This window comes from Sus scrofa, chromosome X, assembly GCF_054392235.1.
Source record: "Sus scrofa isolate SSC_HxYL_T2T_F1_AM1 chromosome X, Sscrofa_HxYL_maternal_Yorkshire_Landrace_v2.0, whole genome shotgun sequence".
NCBI lineage: Eukaryota > Metazoa > Chordata > Mammalia > Artiodactyla > Suidae > Sus > Sus scrofa.
The window spans coordinates 122,723,288-122,736,987 of NC_139401.1; the positions used below are offsets into that span (position 1 = coordinate 122,723,288).

The window sequence follows — 13,700 nt, forward strand, 5'->3', positions numbered from 1 at the left end:
CTCTCTGCCTTTCCCTGAAGGAGAAATACACACGTGGTCCAAGGCTTCCTTGAACCTACGGTCTAGTCGGGGAATACAGACATCAAACAAGAATGACAATAAGGTGGGAGGGATGGGCGCCTTGAAGGAGAAGCGCAGGGTGCCGAGGGGCAGGGAAATGTACCCCGGTCACGGGTGCTGGTGGTGGAGGCCATCGGGGAGAGGACCTGGGAGCAGCCATCTCTACCTCAAAAACTGGAAGAGAAGTGGAGATGGCATGGGACAGGTGGCGAGGGCGTAGGGAAGGAAAGAGCGTGGCTGGCAGGGAGAGAGCACGTTTAGAGACCTGGGCTGAGGGACCGTGGAGTTCAAGACAAATACTGGGGAGAGAGCCTCATAGCTCTGGCAAACGTGCAGTGGGACGACCCTGAGCCGGTCGAGGCAGGACGGGACGTGGGCAGATTCGTACTGGGGGGAGAGCGCGGACTGCTGGGCGCAGTGCGCATGGGTAGGGGCGGAGGGGCGAGCGGATGGCGCTGTTCCTGCAGGACCCGTCCTACCCTCCCAGGAACAGCGGGCGAGCCACTTATCTGGCTGGGGTCAGACATGCGCAGCAGGAGGAACAACCGGCTGCTTCCCTCGCCCGCCCTCCGCCTTAAGCCCACGTTGAAACCACAGTCCTTTCTTCCGAGAGAAAGTGGTTTAGTTTCCTCTCCCAGGAGGCCAAGATTCATCCTTTCTTACCTGTAGGTCATTTAAGCACGAGATAGAAAAGAGAATACATCCCTGCTCTGTAGAAAGAACTGCTTAGAGCACTCCTTGCTTCGGAACTCTCTAAGCCTGACATTCCGAGTTGCTTGGAACCACTTATGGCCACCGGCGATGGATGGTGGGGCTTGCAAGCCCCAATATGGCACTCTTGGACCAGCCTGGCAGGAGGCAGAGAAATGTGATGTTTAAGGGTTGGGGGACCCACGGAGAGAGAGAGCTTGGATCTTCTCAAGTTGACACGAAGGATTTCTTTCAAGACTGGGAGGAGTTCCCACTGTGGCTCAGCAGGTTACGAATCCATGAGGACGCAGGTTCAATCCTTGGCCTTGCTCAGTGGGTTCAGGATCCGGTGTTAACATGCGCTGTGGTGTAGGTCACAGATGCAGCTTGGATCCCGAGTTGCTGTGGCTGTGGTGTAGGCTGGCAGCTGTAGCTCCGATTCATCCCCTAGCCTGGGAACTTCCATATGGTGCAGGTGCAGCCCTAAAAAAAAAAAAAAAAAAAAAAAAGCGGAGTTCCCGTCGTGGCGCAGTGGTTAACGAATCCGACTAGGAACCATGAGGTTGCGGGTTCGGTCCCTGCCCTTGCTCAGTGGGTTGACCATCCAGCGTTGCCGTGAGCCGTAGTGTAGGTTGCAGACGTGGCTCGGATCCCGCGTTGCTGTGGCTCTGGCGTAGGCCAGTGGCTACAGCTCCAATTAGACCCCTAGCCTGGGAACCTCCATATGCCGCGGGAGCGGCCCAAGAAATAGCAAAAAAAAAAAAAAAAAAAAAAAAAAGCCTGGGAGGTATAGGAAGAAGGTAGCATTTGATTCTGGTTTATAATTAATTGGTGGAGTAGTACTATGGGTAGATTTTGGAGATAATCATGTTTTCAAAGTCCCTTCTGTGGTTTCCTGTGCTGTAGGGTTCATTAGTGTCCAAAGATTAGAGGCCCTGGCCAAAAGGTGCTCAGGGCGTTGGAAACACTTCATGCTATCACATCCTTCTACCCTATGCATGGCACAAGTTTTGAACACAGATTCAAGAGTCAGACTGCCTAAATTCAGAATGTGACACCGTCACTTAGCTGGGCAATATTGGCTAGCACAATGTCTGGTGAGCCTCTGTTTATCCATTTGAAAATCAGGATGCTAATGTTACCAACTTCACAAGATTGTTGCAAGGGTTAAATAGGATGGAACATGCCAAGTGCCTGGTACACCATGTTAACAGCAGTTATTGAATACTTAATCATACCTATAATCTAACCATCTGGCAATTCAAACTCCATCCCCACCCCCAAGCATTTGTTATATTACTTATGCTACAAAAAAAAAAAAAAACCCACTCAGAGACTTCTTTAATTCTCTGCAATAAATAGTCTCAAACAAGATTAGCCTAAAAACCAATGCTTGAAGCTATGAAAGAATTATTTGTTTTCTAATGTGATTGATTTTGCTCAGTAATAAGTATCTTGCAATCTAAGGAAACATGAAAAAGTGGAGAAAAACAATAAGATCCGATTTTTAGATTTTTTTTTTAATATTTTTGAGGGCCACACCTGTGGCATATGGAAGTTTCTGGGCTAGGGGTCAAATCAGAACTGCATTTACCACCTACCCCACGCTTGCGGCAACACCAGATCCTTTGCTCACTGAGCAAGGCCAGGGATCGAACCCGCATTCTCATAGAGACGACTCAGACTCTTAACTTGCTGAGCCAGGATGGGAACTCCAAGACTCAATTTTAAAGTTTGTATCATAATGCAGAAGATGGGTTAACTGTTTAAAAAAAAAACTCTGTGCCGTCCATAATGAAACTAGAAAGCCCAAATACTGCTACTGGTTGTGTCTGAGTGATAAAACCATAGACGTTTTCCTTATTCAATAGATCTGCATTTTCCAACTTTCCTTTAAGGTACCTATATTACTTATATACATTTTGAAAAATCGTAAGTAAAAAGAAGAGGAGAAGCAGCACAAGTGCTGTCTCATGTGCATAGCAGTGCCAAATAAGGTAGTTACAGCTTCAAAACACTAACCGGTTTAATTCATGCTGTTTGTTCACCGAGAGTTAATTTAATATACTTATCCTCGAAAATAATGCATTATTCAGTTTAATCAATATTCATTTGTTCTTTGCATAATCATATTTGCAAACGCATTTATTAACAATGTGCCTGCAGACTCACAGGGAAAGGCCATGCTATAAGTAGAGTAAAATTTTTGAAATAAAAGAAAAACAATGAATTTACCAACATTAGGCAAATAGTTGATTCTAATAGGCTGCAGGTTTTCATTTAAAATGCAGCCAGGGGTCTTTTGTATATGTGTTTTCATTGGAAGCAGCAATAGATACACCATCAAATTAATGAATATCGTGTTAAAGCAGAAGGAAATTAAATCTGGGTCGTTATTGAATAGTTGGCATATTGGTGCGTGTAACACCGGCTCTTGCTACATAACCTCAATCGACTGTAACAGTCAATGCTATGGATATTTGCAAATGTTTGTTCTTTTGTAGCTAAGAAATACATATTTTTCCATTTAAATCCAGATGCTTAGCGTGATGTAGACACAGATGAAGATTCATGTTAGGTTTTTCAAACACTGGGACTTGAAAAATGTCAACTTTTAGGAATAAAGAGAAGTTTCCTATGAATAAGTCATATTTGCATTGTTGAATTTTTCTTTTGAGGATATCTTTAGATTGTGATTATTATTTTTCATCGATTCATTTTATGTGATTTTTCAGAGCTCAATCTTTCAAGAAAAATATGAGAAACTGGATGTAGAGAATTGTTGACTAGCCTCCATAGGACGCTCAGGACGATACACCCTTTGGAGAAATGGGTAATGTTACAGTGGTATTTCATTTCCATTTTGTTTGTTTAGTAATTTTTTTAGCTGAAATATAGTTGCAAATATTAAAAAAAAAACAATCAATTAAAGCTATTTTCAGCTAGGTTGGAAACTCCCAGAGAAATACAGCTTGGGGGACAGATGTTGGGGGGTAGGGCTAGGGTAAACACTACATAAAAATATACATTATTTTAACCTTCAGATCAAAGAACTAACCCTGAAGAATTTTACATGGTTCTTTCCGTGACATACAACTGAAGAGATTTTGAGGGGTTAGTAGATACAAACTATTACATTTAGAATGGATAAGCAATGAATGAGGTCCTGCAGTATGGTACAGGGAACTATATCCAATCTCTTTGTGATAGAACATGATGGAAGATATGAGAAAAAAATGTATTTATAGGTGTTTAATGATGAGGTCACTTTGCTGTACAGCAGAAATTGACAGAACATTGCAAATCAACACCTGTGGCATATGGAGGTTCCCAGGCTAGGGGTCCAATCGGAGCTACAGCTGCTGGCCTACACCACAGCCACAGCAACTCGGGATTCGAGCTGCATCTGCAACCTACACCACAGCTCACGGCAACACTGGATCCTTAACCCACTGAGCAAGGCCAGGGATCGAACCTGCCACCTCATGTTCCTAACTGGATTTGTTTCTGCTGCACCATGACGGGAACTCCTATAATAAACAAAAAAAAATTTTAAAGACATTTCTTTTATCCTGAGAAGTGTCTAAAGACAAAAATTCCATTATTATTCAGAAATATCTATAAGAAAAGGCCCTACTAGTAGTAAAGTAATACCTTACAAATGGGAGCAGGTTGAGGAGAAAAGATAATATTAAAAACATTTTCAGGAGTTCTTGTCCTGGAGCAGTGGTTAACGAATCCGACTAGGAACCATGAGGTTTCGGGTTCGATCCCTGGCCTCGATCAGTGGGTTAAGGATCTGGCGTTGCCCTGAGCTGTGCTGTAGGTCACAGACGCGGCTCAGATCCTGCGTTGCTGTGGATGTGGTGTAGGCAGCCAGCTGCAGCTCTGATTTGACTCCTAGCCTGGGAACCTCCATAGGCTGCAGGTGCGGCCCTAAAAAAAAAAAAGAAAAAGAAAAAAAGGAAAATTTTCACTGTCAGAATGTTCGTGAATATCTTCCCACTTAAACACAACTCATTAGGTGGAATTTTCTTACAGAAGGAACCGAGTATGGTAATAATCCTTCAACCAGCACCTGATGCCTCAACTATGCAAAAAGATACCGTGTCTTCTCCCTCCTGAACTTAAAAGGGCATTGAGCAAATTTTGCAACTACTGGCAGCCTTGAACAAGGTGATTAAATACACAAACAGTTAAGGGATTTCCTATAAGACAAACCCCATTATAGAAGGGACAACTAAATGCTTTGAGTTTTCAAAGAAAATGTTTATCTAGCGAGAGGTAAGCAATGGAAGACATTTAACAACTAAGGTAACACACAGGACATGCCTACTTGTTCACATGTAATCAGAGCAGCTTTTCTAATCGTGCACCACCAATGTACGATTTATCTTAAATTATGTGAATATTTTTATTGTGGTTAAAAACGAGCAAACCCCTTTTCACATTCTAAAATATGATTTGTATAACTTCTTAATTGCCAGAGAATCCTCATGAAAACCACTATAATTTTATGGCAGAGGTTGATGAGGGCAACACAGTGTAATTTACAAAACCAGACATCAGGGCCAACCTGTCTGGAAGACATCGGCTCAGGAAAGACAAGCACATCTGTGCCTGAAGTGGCTGGGTCCTGGCGGTTTCAGGTGCTCTCCAAAGGCACCTACCAGGCCATGCCTCTGTTCAGTGCGGTCAATGCCAGATCATTTTTATCCGTTGGCAAGGTGACAATGATTTCTCAAAACCTAAGCATCATATTCAAATTTAAGTGTAGATGCAAGCTTTCTTTAATGAACCTAAGAAACATCTTTACAGTTCTCAAATTCCTTATCAAACTCAGGATTCTCAGTTCGTGATTTTATTTTGTTTATTAATTAATTTTTTTAGGGCTGCACCTTCGGCATATGGAAGTTCCCGGGCTAGGGGTCGAATCAGAGCTGCAGCTGCCGGCCTATACCACAGCCACAACCACAACACCAGATCCGAGTTGCATCTGCAATCTATATCATAGCTTCCACAGCCTGCGGCAAGGCCGAATCCTTAACCCACTGATCAAGGCCAGGGGTCCCCAGGGATCGAACCCTCCTCCTCATCCTTCTGAATCCTCATCCTCATCCTCATAAATACTAGTCGGGTACTTAACCTACTGGGCCACAACAGGAACTCCTCAGTTTGTGATTTTTTTATTTTTTTGCTTTTTAGGGCCGCACCTTAAGCATCTGGAGGTTCCCAGGCTAGGAGTCCAATCGGAGCTACAGCTGCTGGCCTACACCACAGCCACAGCAACGCGGGATCCGAGCCGCGTCTGCAACCTACACCACAGCTCATGGCAACACCAGATCCTTAACCCACTGGGCGAGGCCAGGGATCAAACCTGCAACCTCATGGTTCCTCGTCAGATTCGTTTCCCCTGCACCACACCAGGAACTCCTCAGTTTGTGATTTTAGAAGTGACTCTTTATATCATGGATGGTCCCAGGGACTTGCTTGTTTTCCCTTTTCTGCCAGAAGTCTTAGGAGCTCGCTAAAAAACAAACAAAAAACCAAAAACTTCATTCGAATATTCTGCCAGATCAGCACAGGTACAGTAACCCAAGCAAAAAATGGTTTCCAGCCCAACTCCAGGTCCTAGCCCAGAGAACTTTAATTCTTAAAGACACATGCCTGCTCTGCAGATGCCTGATGATCAGGGTTTATCCTTGTCCATCGGGGTCGCTACCTCTTCCGTAGGGGAGAACTTTCTCTGCGGAGGAGCTGTGTGTTGGAAAGGAATCATCTCAGAGGAGGCGGTCCTGTAGCGCTCAGGTGCCAGCAAACTCACCTGATAAGCCAGCTGTAGGCGCCAGATGGCTGCAGCTGGATAAACGAAGCTGCCGTGTCATCTACTTAAAAAAACAAAAAACACTCTTTCCCCAATCCAAGGGGAAAACAGTAAGTTTTATCAAGGACCCCAAGGAGAGGATTCCACCTCACTTAGAGGGGTTTTTAACTTTTTCACTCCTATGCCAGTTTCTTGCCAAAGTGAAACTACTATGTTATATTTACAAATACCCTTGTTAAGCCAGGAGATCTTTTAATTACCCTGTGATTTAACCATTGCTATGGTACTGCTACTACTGTATGCAAAGATGGGGATTCAGTCATGGCTAATCTCGGCCTCTGCCTCCAGCTGCTCTCAGTGTCATCCCTTATTTAGCGCACCAGTCTTTCCTTCCCCACACTCCCACCAATATCGAAATGGTAGGCGGTGCCTCCTGTATTCACTGCGCCTGTGTATCTCTACTAAGGCTGCCCTTCCTAAGTGGGCCGGCCGCAGTGACAAGTTTCCAGAACTGTGAATTTGCTTGCAATAGACAGTAAAGTCATATGACAGCAAACAATGCTGCTCTTAATTTTTTTCAACGAGCCATCCCAAAGGATCCGACCATCAATCCAATAAGAAAAACATACCTGTGTTCAAATTAAGCCACTCCTTTAAAACTCTTTTGCATAAGAAAACTTTCAAAATATCTAAGAAAATAGTACAGGGACGCCCCATTGACCCATCAGCCAGCTTGAGCAGTAACTATGTTTTTGCCGTATTTGCTTCATCTATTCAATCTCCTGTACCTGTGTTGGGCTGCGTTATGTTAAAGCACGTGCCAGAATTGTGCTACTTCACCTCTGTGGACTTCAGGATACCTTTTAAAAATAAATGGGCATCCGAGTTCCCGTCATGGCGCAGTGGTTAAGGAATCCGACTAGGAACCATGAGGGTGCGGGTTCGGTCCCTGCCCTTGCTCAGTGGGTTAAGGATCCGGCGTTACCATCAGCTGTCGTGTAGGTCACAGACGCGGCTTGGATCCCAAGTTGCTGTGGCTGTGGGAACCTCCATATGCTGTGGGAGCAGCCCAAGAAATGGCAAAAAGACAAAAAATAAATAAATAGGCATCTTCTCCTGCTGTATAGCCCGTGGAACCATATCTAGCCACTTGTGATGGAACATGATGGAGGATAATGTGAGAAAAAGAATGTATATATATGTGTGTATGTGTATATATATATGTACATACATATATATATACACACCTACAGCTGGGTCACTTTGCTGTACAGCAGAAATTGACAGAACATTGTAAATCAAATATAATTTTAAAAATTAAAAAATAAATAAATATTACCTGTTTGAAAAAAATGTATATATATATGGGCATCTTCTTAGATAACTAGAATGCCGTTTTCATCACTAATACAATTAATGACAATTTCTTGTCATCATGTAATACCCAGTTCATATTCCTATTTCCCAGATATCCCCCCCAATGCAAGCCACTCCATTTAATCATTCCTCCCAGAGAGCAAGAAGAGCGTCTGGTTAGAGCTCCTTCCCAAAGTTTCTTTACGGAACGGCCCTTCCAGGGGCCCCTCACTTGGTGGGGGTCCAGTCAGTGTTTGTTGAATCTGGCCTTTCTCCTGTTTGAGGAAAGAAATCAAAAGTGACACAAGGAAAGGTAGTTTTTCCAGGGCAGCTGCAGCTCCCGGAATTGAAGTCCAAGAAAGCTGCTATTGATTTCGGTAGCCTTCTGCAGAAGTGCGGTCATTCTTCTGGTGAATATTGTAGGCCGAGGGAAAAAGCCACCTTCCTAGCTGTCTCTGTTGTCTGGTCACTGTGTGCATCTACAGTTAATCGAGAGTCTAATTAAAGAATCAACTAACCCGGGGAGTTCCTGTCGTGGCGCAGTGGTTAACGATTCCGACTAGGAACCATGAGGTTGCGGGTTCGGTCCCTGCCCTTGCTCAGTGGGTTAACAATCCGGCGTTGCCGTGAGCTGTGGTGTAGGTTGCAGACGCGGCTCGGATCCTGCGTTGCTGTGGCTCTGGCGTAGGCCGGTGGCTACAGCTCCGATTCGACCCCTAGCCTGGAAACCTCCATATGCCGTGGGAGCAGCCCAAAGAAATAGCAAAAAGACAAAAAAGAAAAAAGAAAAGAATCAACTAACCCAAATGGAGTGGTTTTGGTGTCTCTCTTTTGTTTATTCAGGTATAAAAGATGAAGCAAATGTGCTTCCCTTCCTCCCCAAAGTGCAAAATCTCGAACGAATGCCAGCTCACTGCGCTCTCCTGTGACTAACTGATGTTTCGCACTCACGGCTTTGAAAAAGAATCCTTTCCATGCCCAGCGATGGTTGTAACGAGATATATTATGTTGACAGCTTGAGCCCTTGCGAAGGTATAGAACTCAGCATGTAAATAATTGGTTCAGCAATTTAAAAATTTCCTATAAATGACGCCCTGTTTGGGGTAGAGGCTGTGCTTTGCCAGCTCTTGGCCAGCTGCGTCCAAAGGTGCGGCTCAGCCACTGTTTAGCCCCAGGCCTTTAACTAGTCGTGTGTAACCTTGGACTGCTGTATAAGTTGCCTGGTACCTAGCACAATGCTTGGCAAATGGGGATTAGTCAAGAAAGGTTTGTGGAATGAATGAATAAGTAAATGAATGAGTGAAGACAAAAAGAAATCCGTCTCTTCGTTTGGCCATGCCCATGGCATGTAGAAATTCCTGGGCCAGGGATCGAACCCCCACCACAGTGGTGACCCAAGCTGCTGCAATGACAATGCCAGATCCTTAACCAGCGGAACCAACAGGGAACTCCAAAAATAAATCAATCTTAACACAATACATGTTTATCTCTCATCAAAGAAACAAATCAGCCCAGTTGCAAATGAACACAAAGGAGGCTGGCAGCTCAGGGGGCCCTGACTGAGCTCAATCCCATGTGCCCTGAGCAGAGGCTGTTGGTTGACTCCCACTGGCTAGGCACAGGGTACAAATGACAGCCTTCATTTCAAATGAGTCTTTAATGTGTTTTTTCTCAAAAGATCTTGTCATCTTCTCATCACTCACAAACTGGTATTCTTAATTCTGGATAAGAAAGTAAAAAATCTTTAAAAAGTCTGTAAAATCATGACTCACAATTTTTCAGTTATGAAAAGCATGAAGATGGGTTGACTCCACTGGACTATTGGATGGCCTTGTGGATGAAGGATTCAGGCAGGAGCTGCTGAATGGTAAGTACAGAGGCTTCTATGAGAGCTCTCATAGCATGCCTCTCGAACTGCCCTTTGACCTGGTAATCTCACATAAGGGAGTCTATCCCATGCAAATAATCCAAAACCAAAACCTAATTTAATAAGGCTATTTATAGCAAATTCAGTTATAACAGAGGAAAATCAGAGTGACCCAAATGCCCGATAGTATGGGAACTGGCTAAGGCAAGACGAGCGCATCATCTCAGTGGTTCGCTGCACAGCCAGCAGAGCATTGAGCAGGTGGTAAGTTTCCATGTGCAGCAATGTCTGCATGAAATAATGGCAATTAGAAAAAGCAGAACACAAAACGTCATGTGCCCAGTGATTACAACTTTGAGGAAACATGGAGTCTGACTAGCATCCATGAGGACGCAGGTTCAATCCCTGGCCTTGCTCAGTGGGTTAAGAATCTGGCGTTGCCCGTGAGCTGCGGTGTAGGTCGCAGATGCGACTCGGATCCTGTGTTGCTGTGGCTGTGGTATAGGCCAGCAGTTGTAGCTCTGATTGGACCCCTAGCCTGGGAACCTCCATATGCCGTGGGTGTGGCCTTAAAAAGCAAAAAACAAACAAACAAAACTTTGAGAAAATATACCTGGTATTTTGAAGAGTCAGAAAGTTATCAAGAGTGATGTAAACTGCTCTAAATTCACTGAATTCCTTTTCTGCCTTGTGGATGGTTAACTGTGTAACACATAGGAAGGAAGGAAGGAAAGAAAGAAGGAAGGAAGAAAGGAAGGGAGGGAGGGAAGAAGGGAGGAAGAGAAGGAGGAAGGAAGGGAGAAGAAAGTGCTGACTGCAAAGGGGGCCGCTATTTAAGACATTCTTTCGTTGGACATGTTCATAGATTAAGAACATCAGAGAGAAATACGAGTGGGAAATCAGAAAGACCCAGGAACAACTAAATCTAGTCCATATGCCTAATAGAAAAGTCGAAATTCACTTAAAACCAGATCCCTTCTGAATACCTTACAGCATTGGGTCAACAACCAGAAGGCATAATGGCCAAGATGTGTTCAGACTCCTACAGGGAAAGGCAACTTCCCTCCGCCGCCAGTGTGTGTTCCTTAGCAAACCACTTTTCAAGTGGAGATGTCACCATTAAAGAAAAAAAACATTAGCCTCTGCAGAATTCACCATCACCCAGCAGAAAACAGCACGCCAAAACCTTTAGAATTGATTTCTGTGCATTTACAGCACATGCCCCAGATTCTGGGGCTTAAATTAATCGGTAATGAAAATTAGAAAGCATTCATTTTGGATTGAATTTGCAACCTGGCCTCTGCCACTAAAGGGGGTTGGGGGCTTGGAAAATTAGTAAAATCATTGCCTTAAGACTTAGTTCTACAATTCACTGTAGGACATCTTAAAAGATTTTAAAAAGTCTTTTGTCCATGTTCAAATTAGCTTTCATTGTTGCCGGTTTTTTTTTCTCCGCATTTCTTAGGAATGCAATTATAATTAAGAAGTGAGACTACGATGTGTTTGGGAAGAAGGAGCATCACCTGCCTGTGTGTTGTAGCATTTTAAATATTACAGGACCCAATCGGGGATGGGGGGATTGGAAATCCTTCAAATTATTTTAGGTATCATGACATCCAATATCAACACGCAAGTTGGGAAGAAGTCAAAAATGATGGCAGGCAGCCGAAACGTGTTTGATCCCAAAGTTTTCCTCTGTGCCACCATTTTATTCCTGCAAAGGGACGCCAGCAAAATGGTGGCTGCCTCTACTGTGTTGCTGCAAACAGGACGTATGTAAAACAGCCACCCCCTGCGAGGTGGTTAATATGCCGCCTCAGCCTTAAAAGCAGTGCCCTTGCCGACACACAGGCTGACTCTCTGGCAGTCGTGCTGATATGAAAGTTGCAAAAGCACATATGAAGAAGCCATATTTTTCTCAAAGGAAAAAGATTTACCAGTTTAATTAAATAGCACCTCCCTTTTCTTTGTATCTCCCTCTCTTCCCTCCCCCATGGCCCCCTGGGGAATAGAAAGAATTCTGGAGCCCGGAGAAACCTAGAGCTCTAAGGAGCCTAAGTGCTTTGACTGTATTTGTGAGCATGAGATCTATTTAAAGACAAGTGACTGGGTCTTGCTTTTCCTGTTTTAGCCACCGCCGGAGGCTCAGATCGTGCGATTTCCTCTTACTTGTTGAGCAAGCAGTGATTCTATTTTGTGATTTTTTTTTAAATGAGAGAATAAAGAAGGAGATACTGAGCAGCCCCCTGACCCTAAACAAAGCACTGGTTTTTATTCTCTATCCTTTGTCTCTGCCTCTCCCCACACTCTCTCAGATTCGAAGGAAGTTCAGCATCTTTGCCTGTCCACATACACAGATTGTGTATGTGTGTGTGTGGACGAGACAGCGATGGTTACGTTTCCTCAGCTATAAAACGGAGCTAATACTTCTTGTTCAACTTCACCTCATAGGGTTCTTATGAGGATACAATGAGATCAAGTCCATGCAGGAGAGCGCTTTGAAAAAAGTTAAGAGCACACGGCAATTGCAAGTAATTGCAATGGCCCTCTTTTCCTTTGAGACCTTGATCGTATTTATGCTGCAGGTAGCGTGTTGAACTAGATAATTTCTACCTTTGGGCAGGTATTTGCTGAAAGTTAAATAGTTTTCCAGCGAATTTAACCAAAGCTTTAGTTACCTGTCCTTTACGTAGTTTCTCGCATTGTTCCCAAATTGGCCACTGTGGAAGCTTTTGTTCAGCTCTGTGCTTCACTGGTTTAAAAAAAATGACCAAAGGAGCCCCCAGATCAGCTTAGGCAAAGGCGAGGAGCAGACGGCAGCATGGGGAGGAGGAAGTGGAAAATGGGCTCTTTCATCACCAGTTATTTCCGGAAACGTATGCCTGGGGAGAGGAAAGATGCTCGGGTACCATTTTCTCTGGCAAAAGGTAATTAAGTAAGTATCCATCTCTAGTCCCAAATCTTGTTTGAAATCGTCCTCAGAAAAGTGCTGGGGTGCCCCTTGAACTGAGGCAGTTTGTAATTAAGATCGTGACCTCAAGCGGTTGCTACCGAGTTGCTAAGGAATTTCAGCTCTCCAAAGCTCTGTGACTCCATTCATAATCAAAATGAAATGCTAGGCCTGCTCTGTCAAGCCTCATTGAAAGACCTGAGGAAGGCTTTATTCAAAATGGCTGGTTCTGTTGTCCTGCAGGCTCCACCGTCTGAGGGGAGCACGGGGGCTTCCCAGGCACCAGGACCCCCGCCCCCGACCATCCCCGCGTCTTTCGGGGCATGAGGGCCCTTCCTGACCGTCTCACACGTTCAGTGCCTCCGACACTGTGCGGTGGTTTCCCAAAACTCCCATCTCTACACCTGCTTCGGACGGCTCATTCGTTACTGTATGGGCATTTCGAGGTGTCCCGTAATGATGACTCTTATTTCAGCAGCGTGACCTTTTTTGGACATAGCAGTTCATGCGCTTTTTCACTTTGCATCCAGTCTTTCTACGACCGAATGGACACAGAGAGCAAAGCGGTGGTGGCTGGAGGAGAAGGGGATGGAGGGGTTGGGTGAAATGGGTGAAGCTATAAAAGAAATAAGCTACGGGGATGGAAGATACAGCGGGAAGAATGTAGTCAGTACTACTGTAATCATTCCGTATGGGGAGACGTGGATTCTGGACTTGTCATGTGATCATTTCATAATGTGTTTGATTGTTGGATCGCCGTGTTGTGCAACTGACACTAAGACAATATTGCACGTCAATGATACTTCAATTGAAAAAATAATAAAGTGATATGCAGATACCAAGAAAAAAAATGAATGGAAAGTAGAAAACAGAATAATAAAAGTGTCAATACTGATGAGAAGAAATCAGGTCTCTCAGACATTATATGATCGAGATCAAGATGGAAATCATTA

At 44.3% G+C, this 13,700-nt stretch overlaps 1 protein-coding gene across 8 annotated transcripts in view; it reads left to right on the plus strand.

Annotated features, from left to right (window-relative positions):
* The window catches only part of LOC110257774 (uncharacterized), a 431,217-nt gene that overhangs the window by 393,941 nt on the left and 23,576 nt on the right, over positions 1 to 13,700 (plus strand). For 7 of the 8 annotated variants that reach the window (XR_014834733.1, XR_014834728.1, XR_014834731.1 and 4 more), the window contains 4 exons: positions 3,486 to 3,583; positions 8,774 to 8,962; positions 9,713 to 9,797; positions 11,263 to 13,652. The gene's annotated coding sequence lies outside the window, so the exon portion shown is untranslated. Of the gene's footprint in view, positions 1 to 3,485; positions 3,584 to 8,773; positions 8,963 to 9,712; positions 9,798 to 11,262; positions 13,653 to 13,700 lie in introns of those variants that run through there. The other variant, XR_014834736.1, reaches the window with a different exon arrangement.